At 34.4% G+C, this 26,906-nt stretch overlaps 1 protein-coding gene across 2 annotated transcripts in view; it reads right to left on the bottom strand.

Moving 5' to 3' along the window:
• The window catches only part of NIPBL (NIPBL cohesin loading factor), a 185,999-nt gene extending 159,507 nt beyond the window's left edge, over nucleotides 1-26,492 (bottom strand). Inside the window, exon 1 of one of the 2 annotated variants that reach the window (XM_045566302.1) lies at nucleotides 26,073-26,492. The gene's annotated coding sequence lies outside the window, so the exon portion shown is untranslated. The remainder of the gene's footprint in view (nucleotides 1-26,072) is intronic. The other variant, XM_045566304.1, reaches the window with a different exon arrangement.
• Between the last annotated feature and the right edge of the window lie 414 nt (nucleotides 26,493-26,906).

The following is a 26,906-nucleotide window of genomic DNA, read 5'->3' as shown; positions in this document are numbered from 1 at the left end:
GTTTCCTTAATACACTCAACCCTAATCCTTTTTATTCATGTCCAATGTGAGGCTTTCACCTAAACACCATGATTTGAAATTAACCTATTTAAGTGCTAACTGACATTCTCCAAGAGACTAGACCAATTCTCAAAAGAAGGCAGTATATGTTCATCAACCTCATGAAAACTATGAAGGCATTTTTGATACTCAATACCTGAGGGTTGCACAACTGGTAATATTGAGTGGGACACAAAACCACAGAGCAGTCCAGCACAATAAATGTCTTGCCCAAAATGCCAACAGCACTCACCGGACCTTGCTGAGAAATACTGAACTAGATAATTAGGCATGTTGTTGGTTTCAGATGTAAGAAATCTGGAAAGTCAATTAAGTTCAAGTGGGGACAAACAATTTCAGGGCAGGATACACATAAAATAGCTATGTGAAGTATCTGCAATATTATGTTACTGTTCCTTTACCTCTAAAGAACCTGTATCTGACTGATTATTTCTGAAATTCTCTGCTTAAACTTTTTACTATTGTGGCTTACTGGTACAGATTATTTGTCTTTTTACTTTCCAAGATTTAATGCACATGTTTGGCAGTGGCTGTACTATTCTGGATGCAACCTTGGACATTGAAGAGAAGAACTGAAATCAGAACTTACAAATTTTTTTGATGCCTAAAGTTCTCCAGTCATTTCTGAAATACTATCTTTAAACTTTTCTATTTTTTAAAATCACAATTTCCTTGTGGTCCCAATTCCATGTTCCTTGTATAACATCTGGACAATAATTGTAGCACATACAAGGTAAGCTCCATAAACCGTGAATAAATGGTTGACTTTAGTACAAGGAAAAGTTAAAAACAAATCACAATAAAGACTAGTTTCTGATTTAGGAAGATTCTATAAGAAATAGCCTGAAGAGAGCCAAAAACATAAAAACAAACATCTATAACAAGTAAAATGTGGTTCACTTACTTGATAGAGGGCTATCATATACAAAGTTAACTTAGACATATTTCATTTTATTTTAGTTAAAAAGACAGTTTGTAAGATTATAGAATTTTTAAGCAAACACTAAAGCATTCTGTAATTTCATGTCTTTACCCTCAAATAAGAATGATTTTTTCTTTCAAAAGACTGCCTTTCAAGCATGTAAACATGTTACACAGTGACAGTTGGAGTGTGTAGTATTTTTGTATTCTACCGCCATCATACTAAGTATTAATGGATCTTTTGTGTTAACCATATTGCCTTTCAAAAGAATGCATAATGCCACCACAATGAATGAACATACTGGTTTTGCTCTGCCTTGTCAGTATTGGTTGTTAGCTCTAAAATACTTCTTTTCAGGAGAGGTAGGTATCTACTGGGCTACATGTAAAATATCTTACCAAAGTTGTTTTTTAGTTTTTCAAATTTTTTTCAATTGTTCATTTGCCATTTTGTACTTTCACCTATGTGAATTATTCTTTGCCCATCTTTCTACTGAAACCTTGACGATTTTCATATGAATTGTAAAGTATTTATTTAGTTTAATTATTGCCTTTTAGACTTGTTCCTCAGAGACATTTTTGAGAAGACTAGGGCTTTTTACTTTTATTGCAAAGGTAATATATGCACATTATAAATACAAATATTTTGGACCGCAGGTAAGAGGAGAAAATGCCTATAATCCTGTCACCCTAATGTAACCACTGTATGTTCTGACATTTTCTTCTGGCTTTTTCTGAGCAAATGTATTTTAGTTTCAGTCATATTACTCCCACAATATTTTGTTTTCTATACTTAAGGTGAGAGAATGCATATAATGCTTTTAATGAAGTTTTAACTTAAGTTCCCTTTAAAGCTTTAACATTCACTTGGAGTCATAAACCTATAAATAAATAGTATTTTAATCTCTGGTAGCTACATAACTAAAATTTATTTGTCTTCTTTTTGCTTATCTGAATTTTCCATAATGAATATGTATCACAGTCTTGCAGGGATGTTGTGGGGATTAAATGAGAAAAAGTATATGGGACTCATCTAACAAAATATCTTACAATTATAAGACCAAGAATAGAATGGTTCTTTTTGAATAAAGGCATCATAACAACTAAACCTACCTAGGCAAATTTAGCAATCTAGAACCTTGCTAGGAGTGTAACATTACCTTTGAGTTTGTTAGAAATGCAGACTTTCAGACCCTACTCCAGATCTACTGAATCACAATCTGCATTTAACAAGATGCTGAGTGAGCATCTCAGACCACTGCCTTTTAAACTTGGCTATATACTTGAATCATCTGCAAACACTAAATAAGTACTGTGGAATCAGAAGTGGAACCCACTCCCTACCAGTCACACCTGTGCAAAGAAATATACCATAGCATTTTTAACACTATATTGAAAAATACAGTCAAACCTGAAGTTACACTAAAGTGTATCTTTGGGAGTTGGGAAAAAGAAACTCATTCGTATTTCTTGTGGACATATTTTCCCACACGAATACAGTGCTTTAAAACAACCATCATCTTGAGCAACATACAGACTAAGTTCTAGAAAATATTAGAGATCTCCCACTCTTCAATTTGGTGCCCTTTTCTCTAAAACTCAGATTTAGAAATCACTAAGTATTAATTGTATCTTCTACTAAAGACTTAGAAAGACAACTAGACTTTGACAAAATAAAAACTTAAGTTGCAAAGTCAATTAAATTGTTTTATTTGATCAAAATAGATAGTTAATTTAAAGGGAAACTATTAGGGTAAGAGGACAGAATACATTTGATCGAAGTTTCACCTCACTTCCTTCTGTAAATCAACAATCTTAAGCTAATAACCAATAAGTAAAACAGAATCTGTTCTAGTAACAGAAATAATTTTTAAAAGGCCACTGCATTAGTACTTTGACAGAAAAAATATATTATCATCCTTGATGAAAAAACTAATAACAGCAACAGAATTATTTTAAAGAGATGAAAAATTATGTAGCCAGTAACCAAGATTATACTTACCATAAAATACATTCATGTTAAAATTAGTCTTAAAGACTCCCAAAATAATCATAATGTCATTAGTATCATTGTCACTACTTAAAATTGTTTTGGTAGGTCTAAAAATGCAGAATTCCTTTATATATTTTACGTATGTTTATTACATATTATATACTATATATTACATAATAATATATTATGATAATGATTATATATTTAATTTGCAGAGCTAGATCAACAGCAGGTGTTTATTTTATAGGGTTGCTCTTTCTACTGATTTACCTATCATGATATATTGATGTTTTAGCTACTATAGCTTGAAAATACATTTTAATATATGGTAAATCATGTCTATTTTTCTTTCCCCATTAACTCACAGTTTTCAGAATTTATTTGCTTATTTTTTAGATAAATTTCAGAAACATTATTTTGTCTGCCAACATCTCACTGAAATTTTTAGTGAAAATATATTAAACCAATAATTCAGGAATAGGCATCTTCAAAATATTTTCTCTATTTGTCTTTCTCAAAGTTTTGAAGTTTTTGTTATATGTCACACACTCTTCATTAAGATTGACTCAGGAAGGAGAAAAGCACAAGAGAAACTGCCCCACTTACACATGAAAAACTATATTTAAGAAGTGCTGTATTCCATATTCAAGTTCAATTCTGACCTAATAAGCAAACTGTAGGCTTTTCTTCTCAACAACCACAATTAAGTTTTAAATCTTCAAGTAAGAATGCTTCACTAGTGGATCTTCCTCAAACACGAAAAATACTTCTACATCACAACTAACACAGAAATGAGACATACATAGCAAGAGGTGAACTGATCCCACAAACACACACAACAATAATATTGTCTCTTAATTAAATTATTCAAATTCATTCCTTATTATCCTTCAAAGTAACTCCTGACAAACTACATACTTCTGTTTTTGACTAATATTTTTTGGCCAATTTAACCTCTGTGCACTAAAAGTTTGTAAACAAACAAACAAAGCTCAATTTGCTCCCTGCATTTATTTTTGTTGAATTTTTTCACTTTTGCAACACTTGAAACCTAATAGTAATCCCATAGGACATTGCGGTAGATAGCCCCCAATGATGCCATACTTCTGCTATTCAGGTAATTCCTGCCTCTTGTGTGTGGGCTAGACCTAGTGTTTGCTTCTAACAAATAGAATATAGCAAAAGTGATAGCATGTCACTTCTGAGATTGTGTTATGGAGAGACTGGCTTCTGTTGTGGTGTCCTCTCTTACTCTAAGGGAAGTCAGCTGCCATGTTGTAAGCTGCTCTAAGGTGAGGCCCACGTGGCAAGGAACTGAGGTATCCAGCCAACAGCTATAGATAACTTGTGGCCCACCAAGAGCCAAGTGAGTAAGCTTGGAACAGATTCTCTGCCAGTCAAGACTTATGATGACTGCACCTCCCACTGACACCTTGACTTAGCCTTGTGAGAAACCCTGAGTAAGAGAATACCTAACTAAGCTGTACCCAGATTCCTCAAGAATGGTGAGATAATAAATGTTTATTGTTTTAAGCTGCTAAATTTTCGAGTAATTTGTTATACAGCAATAGATAACTAGTATAGTTTTTACAAAATACTTAAGAATCACTTAATCTATTGTACGCTACATAATTTAATAAAATTCCTTTTGCTGAAACTAACATATAATATTATCCAATTTATAAACACTTCTATTAATATTTGTATTATTTCAACTGAACCTCATAAACATTCCTATGTGGTATGAGTAAAGCAGATATAATTCAGACTTACATTTTGTTTTTAAGGATTCTAGAATTTATTCTAATATACTCCTTTCTATACTCAAATTCTTAAAAACCTGTTCATTCCTAGACACCTGGCTGCTAATTTATGATCACATCTTTCATTGATTTGGGTTTTTTTCCTCCTTCCTTAAACTTTTTCCCCAAAGGACAAGGATGTCAGAAAACTACTTACTTCAGTACCAGTAGTAATCTTTGGTTGCTGTACTATCTTCTCAAATATTAATATTTCTGAAAAAAAGTAGCCTAGAAAAATGGTTTTTTCATAAACTAAGCAGTAGCCTAAAATCACAAAGCAAATGACAGTAATACAGAGAAAACAACATTTAAATAAAGTGCCTCACCATTTATTTACAAGTCTATTTTTAGCTTGTTTATATGAACCCAATCAGCCTAAACATTTAGTGAGCACCTACCAAGTGCCAGAAATCACTTGAATTTGACAATAACAGAGATGAATAAGATAAAGTTTGCCAATGTCCCCTCCCTAGGGGGAAATCCTATAAAGGATTCCCAGGCTAGAGGAAGAAGATAATTATTATACAATATGATATAATAGGTATTATAAAAAAGGTTAAAAAAAAGGGAGAAGATAAGGAAGAGAATAACAAATCCTGCCTGAAAGAGACATGGAAGGAATCAAAGAAAAAATGGAATTATGTTGGAACTTGAAGAATAAAATAGGAACTTGCTAGGTCCTCTGCCAAATACAGGGAAAACGGTATTCCAAGGCAAAGGAGAAAACTGTGCAATGCAAATGAAGTTAGTATGGATTTCCTCCAGAAGACTTAACAGCTAAGGCTAATGAATCAGCCTCTCACAACTTCATTTATTCATTTAAAAAAGCTCTGAGTATATACCATACGTCTGGCACTGTGCTAGGTAGTAGAAATGACCATATTAAGTCCCTGACCTCAAGGAAATTGGGAATCTAACTCAACTTAGAGGGAATATGCATTCATTGTAATTATGCTGGTTCTGCTTGTGGGACTTTCTGCTCTCATTCCTTGGGTGAGTCACATTCTTTGTAAGCCATCAGTTTCCTAATTTATAAAGTGGAGATAATATTGGTATCTATCCATGGAGGATTTGTTCCAGAATTCCCCTGCAGATACCAAAATCCATACATGCTGAAGCCCCTCATATAATATGGCATAGTATTTGTATATAACCTACACACATCTTCCTGTATACTTTAAATCATCTCTAAGATACTTATAATACGTAATATAATGTAAATATCACGTAAATTATTTTTATGCTATACTTTTAAAAATTTGGTAGTTTTTTATTAATGTTTTTATTTTGGGGTTTTTTCCTCAAATATTTTTGATCTGTGGTTGGTGGAATCTGCAAATGTGGAATCCCTGAATAAGGAGGGCTGAATGTACCTCAATGGATTGTAGTGAGGATTAAATAATGCCAGTAAAATATTCAAAATTGTGAGCTCATGATAAATATTAGCCATTATTGCTATTACTATCATCACTACTAAGAACGAGGCAATTAAAGGTTTTAGTGAAAAACTCTTCTATTTTCTAAATCATAAAAAAGGAACAGAAATGTTTAGTTTCTTCTAGATTCTATAAGTACAAAAAGTGATGTGATTATCGACTAAGGCATTAATTATCCCTAGTCTGACACAAAATCCAAAATAGTATACTGAAAACACCTGATCGATCCATCAGCAGGCACAGTGTCTGATTATAAAATCTAGGATTGATTTTATTAGAGTACTAGCAGGTTCTAAATTGTGTGTATGTGTACTTAAGAAATAATATTCAATAACTCAAGCAGAAAAATGTAATTAATTCACTTTGGGGCTAAAACACAAAATTAAGAGCCAAACATGTCTCTAACACAAGATGTAAAAAGCAATCCTTTGAAGGCAATTCGTTATCAGTTACTTCAAACCTATTTAAAAATTCACTTTTAAAAGGGCACCACAACACCCAAAGTTTTGGATGGTTTCCTTAAGATAGTTTCCTTTACAAATTACTTCTACTCAAAAACTTAACAAACCAAACTTAATATAATAGTGTGCAATGAATACGACATTCCCAAAGAAAGGCATAACACAGAGAAAGCAAATTATTTAAAAATTCCACAGAGAATCAAAAAGATACACCATACATATTAATTTTTAAGTACATAAGGCAATCACATTATACTCAGTTTTTTTTAATGCAGGCAAGATTTAATGTAAAATAGGAGTCTCCAAAACAGAGAAAACAACTTACAAGTTATTTTACTCTTCAATTTTTACCCACCACTCTACTTAAACTATAACTTTTGGTAGTAAAACTGTTTAAAGAGCTCTCCTAGGACTCCCTGTTTTATCGAGTCTATGTGCTTCTGGACCCAAGTATCCACAGCCCACTTCCCAAAGTGAGGACCAAAGAAAATTTTGAAACCAAAACTGGGTAACACAGCAACATTAAAACCATGGAAAAATCCTTTATCTCATTTTCAAAAGTAAAGACTTAAGAGTTTTCTGAAGTAAAATCAAAATCCAATTTTAAAATTCTGTTTTAAATCTCATTTAATATAAAGATCCAAGGAATAATAGGTATAGTATAATCAGACTTGGTGTAAGCTCAAAGGTAGTGGAGAAGCATAATATAGCAACTACAAGTTCAAGACTAGGTTTTGGAATCAGAAAAACTTAGGTTCAAATTCTTCTTTCTCGTGTCATAAGCTGTGTAACCTTGAGCAAATTATCTAACTTCCTAAGCTTCAATTTCATTATTTATGAAAATATCTACCTCATGAGGTTTTTTCAAGAATATTAAATATGACAATAACATATAGAATGCATTTGAAAACTGTTAAAAAAAAAAAAAAGGCAGGACTACCCTACCCATCTCTAGCTATTATAACACCTAAAGGTCATTAATAAGAACAATATTAATGAGAATGGAAGCTAAAACTTATTAAACAAGCACACTTTTTAGTGTATAAAGTGTACTTTAAACACTTCATCTTATTTAATCCTTATTGAGCAACAGAACACATCATAAGCTAACTAGAATTTTACTCTTTTTTCCCTAATTGCTAGTGAGATTGGGCATCTTTTTATGTGTGCATTTGCCATTTTAGGTTCAATTCTGACTCAGATTAAAAAATAGAAGTTTGAATTTGAGGAACAATACTGTAATCTGTTATTACTGTTTCCTCTTTTGTGCCGAATCAATATATTTATCTACTTAAATGACAATATTGTCTGTATTAACAAAACAAAACTATAAAACATTGTTGAAGGAAACGAAGGCCTAAAGGATGGAAAGGCATCCCATGCTCATGGATTTGAAGACTTAATATTGTTATGACAGCAATACTGCCTAAATTTATCTATAGATTCAACACAATCCCTATCAAAATTGCAGCTACCTATTTTGCAGAAATTGACAAACTGCCAAAAATTCATAAGAAAATGAAAGAGAACCAGAATAGCCAAAACAATCCCGAAAAAGAAGAAAGTTGGAGGACTCACACTTCCCATTTTCAAACCTTACAACAAAGCTACAGCAATCAAGGCAATACAGTACTGGCATAAAGACAGACATATAGATCAATGGAATAAAACTGAGAGTCCAGAAATAAACTCTATTTTTTTTTTTTTTAAGAAACAGGGTCTCACTATGTCACACACAATCATAGCTGACTGCAGCTTCAAACTCCTGGACTAATGTTATCCTTCTCAGTCTCCTGAGTAACTGGACTATAAGTGCACGCCACCATGCCTGGCTAATTAAAAAAAAAAAATTTTTTTTTTTTGTAGAGATGGGGGTCTCACTACATTGCCCAGGCTGGTCTCAAATTCCTAGCCTCAAGCAATCCTCCCACTTCAACCTCCCAAAGTGCTGGGATTGCAGGCATGAGCCACTGTGCCCGGCCCAGAAATAAACTCCTAAATTTATGTTAAACTAATTTTTTGACAAGGATGCCAAGACCGTTCAATGAGGAAAGAACAGTCTTTTCAACAAATGGTGATGGACAACTGGAGAGGCACAAGTAGTAGAATGAAGTTCGATCCTCCTACCTCATATCAAATGCAAAAAACTGACTTGAAACGGATCAGAGAATTAAATGTAAGCACTAAAACTAAACATAGATGTAACTCTTCATGGCCTTGATTAGGCAATGGTTTCTTAGATATGACATCCAAAGCACAAGCAACCAAAGAAAAAAATAAATAAACGAGATATCATTAAAATTAAAAACTTTTGTGGTTTGAAAGATCCTATCAACGAAGTGAAAAGACAACCCACAGAATGGGAGAAAACATTTGCAAATAACATATCTGATAAGGGTCTTGTATCCAGAATATATTTTAAAAAAACTTATAATTCAACAATTAAAATGAAGATAACACAATTTAAAAATGGTCAAAAGATATGGATGAACATTACTTCAAAGAAGATATATAAATGACCAACAGGCACATGAAAAAGTGTTCAACATCACTAGTCATTAGGGAAAAGCAAATCAAAGCCACAATGAGACCACTTCACATTCACTAGGCCCACTTACAATCAGACAGACAATAACAAGTGTTGGTGAAGATGTGGAGAAAGTACAACTCATACATTGCTACTGGGAATGTAAACAATCATGCAGCCTGTTTGGAAAACAGTCTGACAGTTTCTCAAAGAGTTAAACACAGTTAACCATATGACCTAGAAATTTCACTACTATGTATCCACCCAGAACTGAAAACATATCCACATAGAAACTTTCATATGAGTGTTTATAACAGCACTATTCACAATAATCAAAAGGTGAAAATCCATGTCTATCAACTGACAAAGCAGAAGTAAAATGTGGTATATCTATACGATGGAATATTATTCAGCTATAAAAAGGAATGAAGTACTGATACATCCTGCAATATGGATGACCAAGTAAAAAAAGCCAGACACAAATGGCCACATTGTACGACTTCACTTATAGGAATAAGGAAATCCACAGCAAGAGGTAGATTAGCAGCTGCCAAGAACTGGATGGAGAGGAGAATAGGGAATGACTGCTAATGGGAATGGGATTTCTTCTTGGGTGATGATAATGCTCTAGAACTGGATAGTGATGATGGATGCACAACTTTGTGAATACACTAAAACTGAATTTTACACTTTAAAGTGGTGAATTTTACAGTTTTGTGAGAGTGTGAGATATTTTCCAAACCTCTTCAAAACTTGTTCAGATGAGCTGCATCAGTTATCAGCAAATACTTGCTAAGAGCCAGGTCCAGGCAACACACTTTCCAAGGACCAAAGGTAGATCTTGCCCTCAAAAATTTTATAATCTGACTGAGAAGATAAGACAAATTAGGTAAAAATGAAACAAGATAAATCTCAGCTTGATATACAATAATGTGACAAGTCAACATATAACTTCCATAACTGCTACACGCACATACTACTAGAAGAGGTAAAGATCACACAAATTGGGGCAGGCAGGAGAAAGGAGTAGAAAGTATTTTAAGCTTGAAAAAAATAGGTGATTCTGATACGCCACCTCCTCCCAATGGGAAAAAAACCATAAAATCATGATAGAAAGATATGGATAGATGGAGAAAAAAAGGAGGAAAATGTTTGATTAAAAGGCAGGAGGCAGGAAAATATAAAATGAGTTATCAAAATATAGTGGATACATTTATATATATGGATATATTGTACACATATATTTTTGTATACATGTATTTTGGGAAATATATATATGACAGTATAATATAGTACAACACTTTTGGAGGCATAATTAACTTTAGTTATTAGACATGAGTTCAACCAAACTTCTTATACAAGTAGAGTTATTATTTGGTATACATCACTTTATTTGGGATATATAGTTAAGTTGTGTTATGAAGGAGCACTTAATATATTTCAATACCAGAAGAATGAGTTAATTTGATTACTTTTCCTTTAGTTCTTATCAAATATCTTCCTTTCTAATCATCTATTAGAAATGTCACAAATTAGCAGATTTTCATTTAGAAATATATTTGACAAGGATGTATTTTCCATCAAATCATAATTAGAAAGGTAGCTGTCAACTAATAAAGATAAAAAATATTTGCTGAAAACTTTATGTGTATAGCATGGTTCTAAACATTTTGTGTTATTTTTTAGTGTATATCTAACATATAAAAGATGCAATTTGACTTTTCAGTGAACTTTTCAAATACAAAACATCTGTAGGAACATCAGGCAGTTCACAATTTCTAATTTTATTCCAAGTACTGCTGCTAATTTTTGGTGGTTTTAGCTTTAATTTTTTACCAGTTTTTTTTTTTTTTTTTTTTGCCAAATTCATTTACAGTATATGCTACCCTAACTCCTTTCCTCAATTCTACTATGTCCTCTCTAGTATCCAGCAACTCTCTTTCCATTCTTCAAAACTAAACAAATTTCTTCATTCTATCCCTATATTTAATTCTAATGTACTAGTAACTCTGCCCACATGATTCCTTGCTCCTTTATGTCTCACAGATGATGTTTGTACAGAATACAAAACAGAGAGGAATCTTTTAGGCAGCCATGTAAAAATTCAAGAGGGAGACTGAAAAGTCCTGACTTTGAATGCCCAGCATGTATTGCTGAGCACATAGCAGTTATTGAATTTATTCTTGTTGAGAGATTGAAAAGTCTAAAGGAACTACTAAAAGAGAAATTTATAAACCTATCTTACATCTCCAGAAAAGGGTTATTGTTTGAAAAAATTCCCTAGGTGATTCTGTTATGCCACGTCTCTAGCCATAAACAAAACAAAGTACATTGCTTAAATATTCTTGGATCCTAGGAAAGTACTAATTTTCATTTTGACAGTACGCCACCTGGTCAATTATTTCTGATAAATTGGTTTGATTGCTTTATAATTATTCCTTCATATAACACTTTTGAAAAGCTACTGCCATTTTTATTTAATTATTTTAAAAGCAGACCTTTAATTATATTTGTAAAGATAATCCCCTCACAAACAAAGTAACATAGTTCTCACTACAAGAACCCATTGTAGTATATGTATGAATTTAGTACAAAACTAACTGAAGGGGCAGTCTTCAGATTAGGCTGAATAAGAAAATATACCTGGAAGGCCCTCAGAGATTTGTAAAATAGAAAATAGTTATAAAAGAACATTTGTTATTCTAAGCTCATAGAAATATAGTCAACATACTGGAAAACAAAGCATTAAGAAGAAATGGTATTATCATCTTCTGATAATTCAACCAAATACGATTTTTTTTTTTAAAAAAAGTCTCTATCATACTACGTAACCCTGATTTAAGACTGGAGCAATCTTCTAGGTCAGTCTTAAAAGTAACTTTCAAGTAATCATTAGTATCCACAACAATCTGACCAAGTCACTAAATTTTTCAATATCCATTCCCTCCAAAATGTGAAAAGTGATACAAGCTTTGGTAGACTGTATTTTTATTCACTGGCAGTCAAAACTGATTTAACTTATATTCTATCTTCCAATGTCCACAATTATAAAACTTGGGAATCAAGAGAGGCATCCTTGACTGTTTTCATTCTCCATTACAAAATCTACCTACACATAATCAATAAACTGTAACCATTATCCTTAATGTTTGTTATAGGTTTCCTTGTCTACCCTGTCACTGTATAAAATGAAGACTTCATCAACTCCTACTTGCCTCCATAGCCTCCCTTCTTCTGCCTACTATCCAATATTTTAAAAATATGTACGAAATATTCTTCATTAACTTTGTGGTTCTCCATTGTCTTTAAAACAAAATACAGAATTCTTAGCAAGGCATATCCATTCCTTCATAATCTGTAACTCCTTTCCAGCCTATGATCTAATAATCTAAGCCACCGGCAGGGCAGTTTCCAAAATCAAACTATTGCCCCAGGCTCCCAAGTCTGACTAATGGCCTTCAAAACTTCCTTTACATACCATCTCTCATAGAAGGGCTTTCCTGACTTACTTCCTCACCACACTAGGTGACCTCTCTCCTCAGTGCTCCTACTGCACCCTCTGTTTACCTTGATCATAGCACTTAAATACTGTAACACAATCTCCATTTACCTCTCTGTCCATAAGCCTTATCAGACTGGACCCTAATGGTTGAGGATGCTAAGTCTTTTATTTCACCACCTCCAATGCCTAATAGTTCCTGAGGAGTCACAGGAATCACTCAATACTTGATTAACGAGAGAATGAATACAAAATCCACATGTCCACATCACACTGGATATTTCATATTTCAAATATTAAGACTAAGTAATACGTCCTATTTAGAAATTGACTTTTCTTTTTAGTACGTTCCAATCTGCAATCTCCTTACCACCTTCTTTCTGCAGATAAAAGGCTACAAACTGTATCCGTAGGAATTGCTCCCTTTTTCCTTTATCTGGATTGTTTTTCGCTTTGTTTTGTCTACCTCATGAAATCCTAAAATTTGAGAACTTCTTCAGTTTATGGTTAAAGAAATGGGCTTGGATTAAGGATTGGTCTAAATGTAAATGCCATTTGACTAACAGTTTAGATTAGATCCCATGCTAATTTCACTACATAAAACCTCCAAAAAAGCCATAATTTTTCTTATCATCAAGAGGTTAAAAAATATAGTGAAAAGAGATTATAGTCACAATAATCAGGGAGAGAAGCATCTAAATGGCCTAAGAATAATCTTAATAGGAGATGTGCACTCCATGTGAAAAATAAAACAAATCTATTGAACAAATTAAGATGTGAATGAAAATATAGATTATGGCAGGGTGAAACTAATTTTGGAAACATATATTTAGAACTATAAAAATGTTCAAACCTTTTGGCCCAACTTCCACTTATGGGATTATACTCTTAAGTGAATAACGCAAATCAACAGAAAAAAAATGTACATATAAAGTTGTTCATTACATAATTATTTATATAAAAAAGTAAAAGCAAATAAAATATCCAACAGTAGAATGGCTAAATAAATTATGGTTCATCCACTGACAAAATATTGGACATTTTAAATAATTATGAACACTATATAGGAAACTAGGAAAATCTTTATAATACAAACTTAAGAGAAAATAGGAATACATATGTATATACCATGAATATATATCTAACCATAATTGCATACATTATAAGTATTTCATTTAGAAGCTTAGTAGGAAAAACATAAAATTTGAGATCATAGTTATTTTTCCAAATAGCATGTAGTTTTTTTCACACTGCTTCTATAATTAAAAAAAATTAAGAAAAGTCTTAAACTTTGAGGTTCTTGAGAATTTTTAAGTTCTAAATCCCACAATTTAACCTTACTTAACATACCAAAAATGTAGTTTTAGTTACCAAAAAAACTAAAGGAAGAATTACTGAACTAGAAAATTTTTATTAAAAACACTGAAATTTTTATCTTTTAATTAAAAATATCAAAATCACTAAAATCATATGATAATTAGTATAGATGGAAACATCATTCAACGGCTAGGTAACATATTAGAGATTCAGATACTGAACTTCATCCTAGGGGAGTCATAAGCTTGTTATAAGTCCTAGATCATTTTAAATTAAATTCTATTAAGTTTTTAGAGCCCCTCATCTGAATACTGACGACAGTGCAATGGCATCCTGACATACACTGGGAACCATGAGTAATTAGAAAAGACTGAAGAACTGTAAGAAATACTTGTCTCCCTACCCCACCGACACCTTCCAATTGCTAATATGAGTATCTGGATTATGCATATCATTTTTGTCCGAAGCCTACCAATTTGTTCCTTAGCAGTGAATATGAGGGCACAGAAGCAGAGCTGGAATGGGAATAAGAGGAGAAGGAACTGAAAATATTTTTGTACAAAGATCTTTCTCTTATCTAGCAGCTAAGCAAACCTAATTGCCCAAATACAAACAATTGATTAAATTATACCAGTTCTTTGCTGTCAATGCTGTTCACCTTTTCTGGGCTTCATGTTTTCTTTCCTCTATAAAACTTGCTTAATAATTAGAAAGCCCCACCCATCTTCTGTCACTCCAATTAGTCTTATATCCCAAAAGTGAATTACATTCAAATTTATTTATTCAACAACTGTTGAGTGCTTACTATGCAAGCTAACACAGAGATCCAATGGCTCTCAGACTGGGTTTCCCTTCAGGCTTTGCAAACTGTCTTTAGGTTGACTCCATTGACTCCAAAATATGGTACTTAGCACTAGAGTAAAATATAGCACACATATTATTTCTTTAGTCATAAACTCTACATATAATGAAGAAAATGTTTACTTTGTTTTTCAAGCTAGCATTACATTTTAAGATGCCCTTCATAAAAGAAATACTCAGAATTATTTAAACCAAATAACTCCAAGCAGACCCTTTTGTTCAAATTGGGAGGTGGAGGAGATAACTTATTCTAAGGAAGAAACATGATAAGATTATACAAAACCATGAACAATAATTTCCAAACTCACAAACAAGTAATACAGTTACAACATATCTGACTTTTGTTATTAAAAACATTTGCAGGCCGGGCACGGTGGCTCACGCCTGTAATCCTAACCCTCTGGGAGGCCGAGGCAGGTGGACCGCTCCAGGTCAGGAGTTCGAGACCAGCCTGAGCGAGACCTCGTTTCTACTAAAAATAGAAATAAAAATTATCTGGACAACTAAAAATATATATAGAAAAAAAAATTAGCCGGGCATGGTGGCGCATGCCTGTAGTCCCAGCTACTCGGGGGGCTGAGGCAGTAGGATCGCTTAAGCCCAGGAGTTTGAGGTTGCTGTGAGCTAGGCTGACGCCACGGCACTCACTCTAGCCCAGGCAACAAAGTGAGACTCTGTCTCAAAAAAATAAAAAATAAATAAAAAAAATAAAAAACATTTGCATGCCTAACAACTGAATAGTATCATATCCCACTGCATTTCCTTAGCTTTCTGTGGTCTACAATAAAAGTGAAAACGTTATTCAAGTTTTCTTGTTTCCACAGTACAGGAAACTCAGTTAAAAAGCCCTTCCTTTACCTTTCCTTCCATATTCTCATTGTCTTCTCTGCTTAGATCCTGCTCCTGAACACAGAAACATAAAGTATTAAAATAGTGCATACCTCCATGAAATGCAAGCTAGGTATGGAAAGATAAAGGCTGAGTTCAAACTGCTCTAGTTGATACACTGGGCTCTAAGTCAAAAGCCCTAGATTTTAGATACAATGGAAATGTGTTACAGAAGACACTTGCATTTATGGTACATAGTGTGAATGTTACTGAAGACTGTGCCTTAATTTTAAATACCAGAGCCCAAGCATAGGCGCAAAAAGTATCCAGATACTAAACATATACTACTTTTACAATTACCTCTAAATCATTCTTAAAATGCTAAAGATATTCAATCTGACAAATTGTATATTCAGACCCACTCTCACAATCAAGACAGTGGAGAAGCGATGGATTCAACTGATATTCAGGGAAATATTACAAATGTCAGAACTGGATGAACAATTAGATTGGTGGTACGGTAAAGGAGAAGGATCATGGATTATCCCAAGTTTCTGGATTAAGCAAATGAGTTGATAGTGGAAACATTAACCTACTTTATATATTTATTTATACGAAGAATTTCTTGCTTTTCGGGCGAGTGGAGGTGAAAGTAGAGAAGCACTAAGGAATGTGTTCAGATTTATATACTTTTGAATTTTTATTATTTTTCTGGACATCAGGAGGTACCTGGTAGACAAGTGGATCTGGCTCAGAAAAGAAATATATTCTGGAGATAGATTTCTGAGTCATCAGCATATAGGTAGCATGTAACAAGTCATATGAATAAATGACATCAATAGGAAGAGTAAACAGAACTAAGGTTGAAAATCCACCTTGAGAATACAAATATTTAAAGGAGCAGGCAGAGGAGGAAAAACTACCAAGGGAGACCAGAAATGAGACATCAAAGACAGGGAAACAACAAGAAGAGAATATCCCTGAACCCAAGAAAGAAAGTTGTTTCAAAAAGGGGGTGGTCAAATAAAATGACCAAAAAATAGCTCTTTCCTCATTATCTGCCTCCAACTTTCAGTAAATAACACTGTCTCTCTAATTTTAATCATTGGAGAGAGGCTGTGACTGTTCCTCACCATAACCTATGCTGTTTTTAGCATAAACTTACAAACATGAAACTTAAAGTAAAATGTAAACTTAATTTTTGGTGAGTTATTATTGCCCCATCCCTCATTTCTTGTTCCAGTCTCTATATGCTATAGGTGTAAAATACAAGATGCTACCTATTTTAATTATTATGAAAAAGAGGGTAATATCTATTTTACCTGCTTGGTACTGCATTTAACAGCATTTACTAATATAAATCAATGCCACTTAATAATAATGTCAATTACACTAGATTTGGGGGAGTGAGGGTTAAAATAGGCAAGTAAAATGTCTAATAAGGCGGCTCTCAAGATCTGAGATAAATATGTGAAGCTGCTCAAAGTATTATTTTTTGATAAAACTCTTTCCTAAGAGTAGTAGCAACATTAAAGAATATATTAAATACAATTTCAAAATTCAGTCACCAACAAATTACTGATATATATAACATGAATGAATCTCAGAAGCATTCTGCCAAGTGAAAGAAACCAGGCACAAAAGGCTATATATGATTCCATTTTTATGACGTTCTAGAAAAGGCAAAACTATAGGGACAGAAATCAGATCTGGTTGCCGCTGACCGAAGTAGGGGTAGCAAATCAATTACAAAGGGACACGAGGAAACTTTCTGGGGTAACAGAAACAGTCTGATTATAGTAGTGGTTGTGTAAGACTGTGTATGTTTGTCAGAACTCATCAAACTGTATACCTAAAAAAATAAATTTTACTGTGTAAATTATACCTCAATAAACCTGACATATTAAAAAAGATTCGGTCATCAGATCACTATTTTAACTGAGTAGCATTTTTAACTTGTTAACTTATCTGATTATACGTAATACTTGAATTAGCAAAGAAAATAAAAACTATAATAAATCTACCTTAGGATTAAAACAAGAAAGTACTTAGATACCTACCCTCTTATAACAAACCCGTTATCTTACTTCCAAATTATATTGCCCAAGGGACCAGAACAAAAAACCCTTCCTATACTTCACAATCTTCACTAACAGCTGAAAAGGGAATTCTGTTTTTAATTTTTCTTTGAATTATTGTTATATACAAGTTATGTTATGTATGTATTGTTAGGGATGTAAATACAATGTTCTTACCCCCAAAGCAACAAGCCTCAAGGACATAGCTATATCCAAGAAACTTATATTTTGAAATTAACAAAAATACATACCTGTCATTCACTAATCTTATATTTAAAAATATATCTTTAAGAAATATCATACAGCTCAATTCTAACCAATCAACAAGTATTTATTCAACACCTAAAACAGGACAAGCACAATGATGATGTTATAGACATAAAGATGAAGAAAAGACAGCCTCTTGTCCCCCCAGTGCTGATGGTTTAGTATGGCTGACAGATATAGGAACAAATTATTTTACCATGAAGTGTACGTAATAAACTGTACAAATCCTATGAAATGGAGAGATCAGAGAAACTTTCACAAAAACTCCATGCTTTGTTTCTCTTTCTCCGTACAAAAAAAATTTATAGTCCTTGAGCTGACATTTTTGAAAAAAACTACACAAATATATATATACATATATATATATATTCACAGTTAATATCAATGCTTTTTCACCAGCAATCTATTTTGAACTTAGGAAAATCTCAGAATTTGAGGTCTTACAAACTGCTCTAAGTTTCATCAGGGAAAAGTAACACATTACAAGCCCATCCACATTAACAACAACAAACACCTATTCATCATGCTGCTACGTAAAAATCTGTCTAGGGAGACAGGAAGATAAAATGGACACTGACAAAGAAAGGAAGAGACACATAAGAAAAGGAAAAGGGAAAAGAGTAAAAAGATTAGTAGAGTTAAATAAAAAGTGTATGCCATCCATGTCTTTCAGAATAACCTGAAGGTAGGCTATAGAATAGTTACCAGATTCCGAACTCTTCTCAAAGGGGAAAGAATGAAACAACAGTAGTTTTTAGGCCATTACATTTCAACTTTCATATCTTAGGGTCTTCTGAGAACCCTGGGAAAAAAATGTTTTCATGTACATCCATGTTTTTCAGAATAGTATAAATAATAATATTAATAAATGGAGCTATGCCCAATTTAAACCCATGTAAAATTTCAACTTGGTCAATTACTAAGGAAAAACTAAATTACATAGAGCCTACACTCAGATGATCGATGTCTTTAGCTACAAAATGGCAACCCAGAATTTTATCACATAAAGACAAATAAAAGCAAGTTTTAAAATAGTGAAAAGGTTGACAGCAGTGCTGAGAAAATTCAATGATGTATTTCCTGGCTAGAACGAATTTCAAGGACATTTTTGTTGTGCAAATAACAAATTAAATAGCATAAACATCAATCATAAAGATTAGTATTTTAAAAGTAAACTACAGTCTGATAATTTATTAGTGTTTTAGACGTTGTTAGTTTAAAGATATCTATTATAGAATAATAAGCATTTTTTAAAGTGCTCATATAAAAACAATTATGCATTTCATCTGCACAACACTAAAGAATGGAGAAGACAAGCAACCCAAATATGTTAATTCTAACAAAAAGAAATCGTGGATTTCAAAATTATGTCACAGTTTCTAAATTTCTTAAGACAGGTAAACGTACATAGTATTATTTTAATAAATTAATTGATGTTGCTAATTTCATGTTTTGCACATGGAAAAGTTTTTCCTTTCTGCCAAAGGGCAAATATATACAAAAGAGAACTTTAAAGGAGCTTGATATATTCATGTTAAATGATACATTACACATCTAAGATGGCAAAGTAATTTAGCTACATGAATTATTTTGGAAGTTTAATGTATTCTTGGGAATTTTTTTGTAATGCTTAACATTATTATAAAAGGTAACCTGGCCAATTGTGGAGGCTCTTGCCTGTAATCCTAGGGTTTTGGGAGGCCATGGCAGGAGGACTGCTTGAGGTCAGGAGTAAGAGCAAGACCCCAAGACCCCATCTCTAAAAGAAAATTGAAAAATTAGGCTGGCAAGGTGGTACATGCCTATAGTCTGAGCTACTTGGGAGGCTGAGGAAGGAGAATCGCTTGAGCCCAGGAGTCTGAGATTGTAGTGAGCTATGATGATGCACTGCACTCTAGGTGGGGCAACAAAGCGAGACCCTGTCTCAAAAAACTAAAAACTCAAGAATCATAATAAAATCATGAAAATAAAGCAATTTTGCCAAATTTTCAAAAGCTATGTATTCCACAGATTATAGTTAATATATTCCAGTGGATGTATTTAATAATCAATATCCTAGTTAAATGCATATTTGTATGTAGAAACATTTTGTGTATTATATGTGCTATAAAGTAACAAGGTATTTTTTAAGGATTATAATCAAATAATGAATCAGCTGTAACTAACCAAAACATTTTAGAATTATTTTTTTAAGCCACACAAAAAAAACAGTTTCAGTACTTTATAACCAACCCTACCCTTTTCATCAAAAATTGTATTATAAGTTTTGAAGAGACTAGGTGGTAGAATGTAAAGAATAGAGATTTTAGCATCAAACATATTTGGGTTGGAATTCTATCTCTAACACTTGCTAGATTAGCCAACTTGGACAAGTTTCTTAAACATGATAATTTCCTCAATTTTCTCTGTAAAAGGAGAACACTATCACTAACTTCACTGGATAGTTGGAAGGTCCAAATCATGATAAACAGTGTAATGGCTAAGGTTGATGAGTAAAACACCAACTCTGAAGTTCTTTCTCCACTTTCTTGAGCTTCTTAGCTTTGTGACCTTGAGCTAGTCAATCATTCTATACCTCAGTTTTCTCATACAATCAACTTTATACTATACCTTGAGGAATTGAAAAACTTTATATAAAGCCCCTGCACAGTTTCTGGCACATGGAAACATTCAACAACACTGCATAGCACTGAACAAACTGCCTGATGCAAAAAAAGAAAAAAAAAAGATCTTATTAAATCTTAGTTTCCTAAACTAAGTTTCAAATGACTTTTTACTGTATCTAAAACAAATTCAACCCAGAAAATAAAGATTTGCCATAAAGGATAAGAAAAAAATCTATCTCAAACTCTGTAAAGGTATTCACGAAAGGAATTCTCATAAGGTTGTATGTAATGGTCACAGACGTGAAGTAAGTGTACAACCTCCCAAATTGATGACTTTGAAAGGATCAACATGCTTTGGCTATATAAATATTGGAATGTTTAAAAATAATCAGTCATATTAATATACAGATATAACACCGATACTACAATTGGTCATATACATTTCTATGAATAAAATCACTCTCTAAAGCTGAAATTTTTCTTTCTAAAAACAGATGCTGTGATAAACAATTTCAACTTAATATAAAAAACTTGAAAAGTAAAAAAATTCAGACTGCTTAAATTTAAAACAGCAAAGATTTCTTGATTTTAAAAATATTATTTATACAACATATGTAGCCTGAATTCTATTCCAGCTTCTTTGCCTGAAGTACACAATTTTCTTGACTATACGACTTGTGATTATTTAATCAACTGAGCAACTAAAGAATAATATTAAAATTTTACTAAAACGAGAAACGTAGAAAACTGAATCCTTAAGAACAAACGTAAATCAAACTGATCATTTAGTAATTATAAGATGGGCAATTTTCTAAACCTTTCCAATCTGTTTCTTGATCTGTAAATTGTAGATAATAACTGTTTCTACTTTCTGGGCTTGTTAGAAGAATTAAATGAGATAATATCATGAGGACATACTTAACATGATTCCTGGCTAATAAGCCCTCAAAATCTTATGGGCTAAAATCCTAGGTAGCAATGCTACATCAAGAAATAATCTCTCCTAATTTTATTACTTTAGGAATAGAAAGAAATATGCCTTAAAACATAATACAATCTGACAAAACTCCATTCATCAAAATTCACTCCAGAGTTTATGTCAAAATAAAATTACACAGAAGACAATACCTAAAATCACTTTTATGACTTAATTCACTTGAGCAAATATTCTGAGCACATAAAATACCCTTTAAAATTACAGTGATGGCCTTAAGAGAAGTGGTTTTTCAAATTGCTTTTAAATCAACTACAAACACCAAAATTCCACTCTAGTAATTTTTTTAAATACTGATTTTTTTAAAAAATCAAACATCTTAGATAACATTACCTATTTTTTACTACCAATATAGTTAATTTACTTACAGTCCTTTGTAGGGACATATATTAATAAAATCAGTCATTCAAACACCAAACATACATATAAGGTCAGGATTTCTAATGTAAAAGTATCATTTTCATACTAGGAAAACAAGGCCAAGAAACAGGTATCATTTCTCTAAAAAAAGAGGGAAAAGCATCCTGAACTCAGATAATTGAAAAAGTTACACACAGTATCAGTGTCAGCATTAAGCAATACCTAGCTTCAAGACCAGAGCTGACACATTTCTTAAAGCAACATAATTTAATAAAAAACTTCTATCAGGGAATACCTTATTCTCCCACTGACTCAGTACAAGCATTTCATCAAAAAATGGAAATCATGCTGGTCACTACTCTCACAAGAATATGAGAATATTTTACAAATGGACTCAGGTCACCTTGAAAAAGAGCCAATTTTAAAATTTAAGGAATTATTATAAACGACAACTGCTACAAACAGGCAAAACTTTGCTTAAAAAGCACAATTTAAAATAATTTTAAAGGCTATATAAGACCATAAATTACCACCAAAGCCAACTTAGTATGCGCAGAATATTAAAATAAGCATCTAAAACTAAATAGTTAATTATCAAGCTTCTAAAAAGATTCCTAGCCAGTAATTTCCTATTCATTTTATGGAAAATAAATGTGATAAACAGTATTAAAGTTACATATTTCTAAAAGGAATTTGTATTTACCTCAGACATCCTAATCATTTCACATAAACCTGAAATCTTAATTTAAAATTATAGAATTACCTACAAATTATGCTTTTCCTAATAAGCAATAGGAAGGAAAGTTAACGAAATTATATAAAACTCAAACGCTTAGTTTTTATTTACTCTTATAGTATTAATCCATCTTATTTTGAGAAAGTAAAAATACCACAGTAGGGTATGTCAAAAATCAACAGATAGGTTCAAATGTTTCTATGACAGTCTGATGATGGATTGGTACTAAAAAACTAAATATGAAATTAGTTTAGGAAGTGTTAGAAAATACATGTTTGACTTGGGTAGTCTGGCTCCAAATAAAGAAAATTTCATGTTTGAATTGGTATAGCATTGCTATATTTTTGAAATTTAATAATGATCACTATGCAGAATCCAAACTAAGTTTACTACCATAGTAAAAACTTTCACTCGTCATCCTTAAAGAGACTCTCAAATAGACTTTCTTTCTTCGATTACTGTATAACCTTTTTCTTCTTAAAGGCAGTATCAAAATGATCCCAAGCACAGGTTCAAAAAGCTCTCAAATAACTTCAGTAAACAAACTGGTGAATGGCTTTAAAAAGGATGCATCCTAAATACACTGAAAATAATTCAGTCCTCAAAAGACTGAAAATAATTAAGTATTTAATGCTCAACTTTGATTTACTAGACTTTCATTATTTACTTTAAATCTGTTTTCAGGAAATATAAGTTATTGGTTACTATAGAGTCAAGAGAAGCAATAAACCACATTGCTGAAATTTCCTTTAGGTATATTAGAAAATATTTCTCCAAATAACTATCTATAATTATAAAATTATTGGAATACTTATGGTTGTCTCCTTTCACTGTTTTTCTTTTTTTCTTTTTTTTAATGGAAAAAGATTAGGCACTCGTGAATATCCCAACCAATACAGGGAAAGTAGAACAGACTATAATCTTTCGGGAAACAAATTATTTTCTCCAACTAAGTTATCAAAAATTTAAAGTTCACATTTAGGTTTTATTTGAGTTTTACAAAATGTTTTCTCCTTTAAAAGACCTATTTAATTGGTTTGGACCAAACAAAAATATTTTTAAATCTACTTTAAGGAAACGCTTATGCTAGCTTAATGAAAGCTATCAACACAACCTATATTACCTACAAATTACTAAATATGTAGAATTGGAAAATAAGTTGAGAAGAACTAATTCACTGTAATTTAATTCTAAAGTCTCCAGAAAAAAATCAATCACATAAACTGATATCTAACACTTTGATTCAAACATACGCAGAAGCAGGCTCTCTTAAACTCTAAAAATAAGTTGCTTCTGTTGATGAAAACTAAGCAAGAACGCTTTTTTCCATTATCTAAATTATGTTCATCACCTGACATACGTCTCAGTATTTTAATTAAATAAAAGTTGTAAAGACAATCACAGGAACGTATGAGGGCCTTTTAAACATTTATAATGAAGCCCTTATCCACCCTCCCCAAAACCAAACCCTCTGCTTTCTTAAGATGTGAAGTGTTCTTCCCTTCTACATTCTCTCCCTGGCATGTCCCCCACTTGCGCACCCCCCACCCGCTGTACGCCTGAGGCCCCGTAGCAAACAGTGTCTAACAGGAGCAGGCAGCACAAAGACAGGAATGGGAGATTAGTGGGAGGGAGGGAGGCCGGGATTGGGGCTCAGCAGGAGCTTCAGGCTTTTTAAAATTCAAACTGCTCCCTGACCAATACAAATCACGGACACGCTACTGACTACTACACGGATTTATAGCATTAAAAACATGCCTAGTACGTGACAGCTATATTAACTTCACTCTTTCTAAAATTTATCCCTACGTTTGCAGGAATTGTGGAACAATTTATTGTAAGCAGGATGCTAAACTCAAAAATAACCTCCACAAAAGTAACTTATTCTACAGTGACAATAATTTAATAAGACAAAATTTGAACCAATGTAACACCTACTAGTAAAACAAGGGACTTTGTTGAACAGTGTTGCTTCATTTTAACCAATGAAAGTTTTCCTTCAGCGAATATGAAACAAAGTATCAAAATAGTCTAACGAAATTTTTTTCTATGCAATTTTTATGACTGAGGACTTTTAAATCGGTGTTTCCCCCTCATACCAACCTACATTACCAACGCCTCCGTAAACAAGCTCCAAACACTTAACTTACTTGTGAACTAGAACTTGTTAAGATAGAACTGATGTTTTTCTCCAGCATTTACAGATACATTTGACCTATTAAAATGACACCTCTCTCATTACACAGTCAAACATCATGGCACAAACAGCCAATGACAACCCTGGGACCTCAAAAAGATCTGCCCTGACATGAAAGGATGGCACCTTCTACATTTTTTTTAACCTCCAAAGGATTTTAAGTATAACTTAATTTCTATCTTTTTAAAACAAATTGGTTTTACCCGTATGTCAGCACAATTCTCAGAACATTTAAAATTCTTTGTATGCTCACACACGTTTCGGTCAGGAAGTACCTGAGTGTTTTATGTATAGTCGTTACAAATTGCCCTTATATAACGCATACAAATACAAAGTGGCAGAGTAAACCTGTCAAGTAGTTTATACTTGTCTTTGAATAAAAAGTCCATGTGCAACACACACATTGTCAGACAACAAGATAAAAGCTGGGGGGGGGGGTGCAGTGTCTACCACAGTATGGTTTTCTACATTAAATATTCATGTGGACGATTTAATTCTTCAAAAAGGAAAATGAGTCTTTATTAACTTTTCAACGTCCAAACAAGTTTTACAAAGAGAAAGAATTACCACTGGATTCGTGTCTGAGTATTTACATTTGTCTCACTGAAACTACTTCCTCCCTTCATGGGGTCACAGGGGGAAGAAGGGGGGTTGTTTGTTTCACTGGGACGTTCCCCACTCCCGGACCGGGAAAGTTGTAAATATGGGGACGATCAGGGCACATTTGCTGTTAGTTGTATTGTTTCCGCCTCCTCACTAGCTACGGCTCCTCTCCCGGGCGAGGCCTGTCACCGACCAGCAGTCGCTCCGCTCAGCCTGGAGCTCTCCTAATCCCCGAGCTCAAGTAGATTCCGCTGGCCCGCGGCCTGCACTCTCCGCCGGGCCTACGCCTCCCCGGCCGCCCGGCAGGAGCCCAGTCCCCGCCACCGGAGCCGGCCGGGAAAGGGTACAAAACCACCGCCACCCAGGGCGGCTGCCACCAGAGAGGAGCGAACTCTAGACTCGCCCGTGGAAGAGACCTGGGGCCGCTAAGGAAACGGCGGGGAGGGGAGTGAGGAGCAGAGACGCTGAGGACCTGGCGCCGCCGCCGCCGCCGCCGCCGCCGCCGCAATAAAGAGCAGGAATTTACCTGGGCGAATTGGCGTCTGAATCCAAGGGGAGGCCGAGGCCGCTGTGGCGAGAGACTATAATCCGGGCCGGGAGGGGGGGTGGCTACAGCTCCTCTTCCGTCTCCTCAGTGCGGGGAACATGTAGAGCCGGGGGGAGACCAGCCGAGAAGACAAATCGCTGCTTCTTCTTCCTCCTCCTCCTCCTTCTCCCACATAGAAACACTCACAAACACCCGACCAGGGGCCCGAGCTACCGGGGGTGCATCGCCGCGGGCCCGGGAACCAATCCTCCTGTCGGCGGGGGCGTCCCTCCCTGCGGCTTGGTGGTGTCGGGTGAGTCGGTACCGACGGAGGGAGGGGGGGGAGGGCGGGGGGAAGGAGCCCTGTGTGTCTCTCTCTCTCGTTCCGTCTCTCCCTCTCAGAACAAAATGCCGACCGGAAGTGCAGCTGCAGGAATGACTCCCTCCGCCGGCGCCAAACACTAACAACCACCCCCTCTTCCCCACTCCACTTCCGCCACCGCCGCAGCCGCCGCCGCCGCCGCCGCCGCCGCCACTCGGGCTAGCGTTCTCGGCCGCGCCGCGCTGCGCCGCGCCGGGGCCCGGCCGGGGCCAGCAGCCAGGCGGTGGCGGTTCTCCTCCACGCCCTTCTCCTCCTCAGGGTGGCTGCGGATGTTGGCTGTATTGTCGATCCTGCAGAGCGGCGTTTGCGCTGCGGCACGGGCGGGCCGGTCCTCCTCGGTCTTTATTTTTCTGGAGGCCCACAGGAGCAGGGCCCGAGGTCGGTGGTGGTCGTGGGGGCCGCTCAGGCCCGGATGGGCTCCCAGGCCGTGGACGACGGCGGCTGGAGGCCGC

Source organism: Lemur catta, chromosome 12 (assembly GCF_020740605.2).
Source record: "Lemur catta isolate mLemCat1 chromosome 12, mLemCat1.pri, whole genome shotgun sequence".
Classification (NCBI taxonomy): domain Eukaryota; kingdom Metazoa; phylum Chordata; class Mammalia; order Primates; family Lemuridae; genus Lemur; species Lemur catta.
Note: the sequence above shows the minus strand (reverse complement) of the source record. Positions and strands in the feature narration are given on the sequence as shown.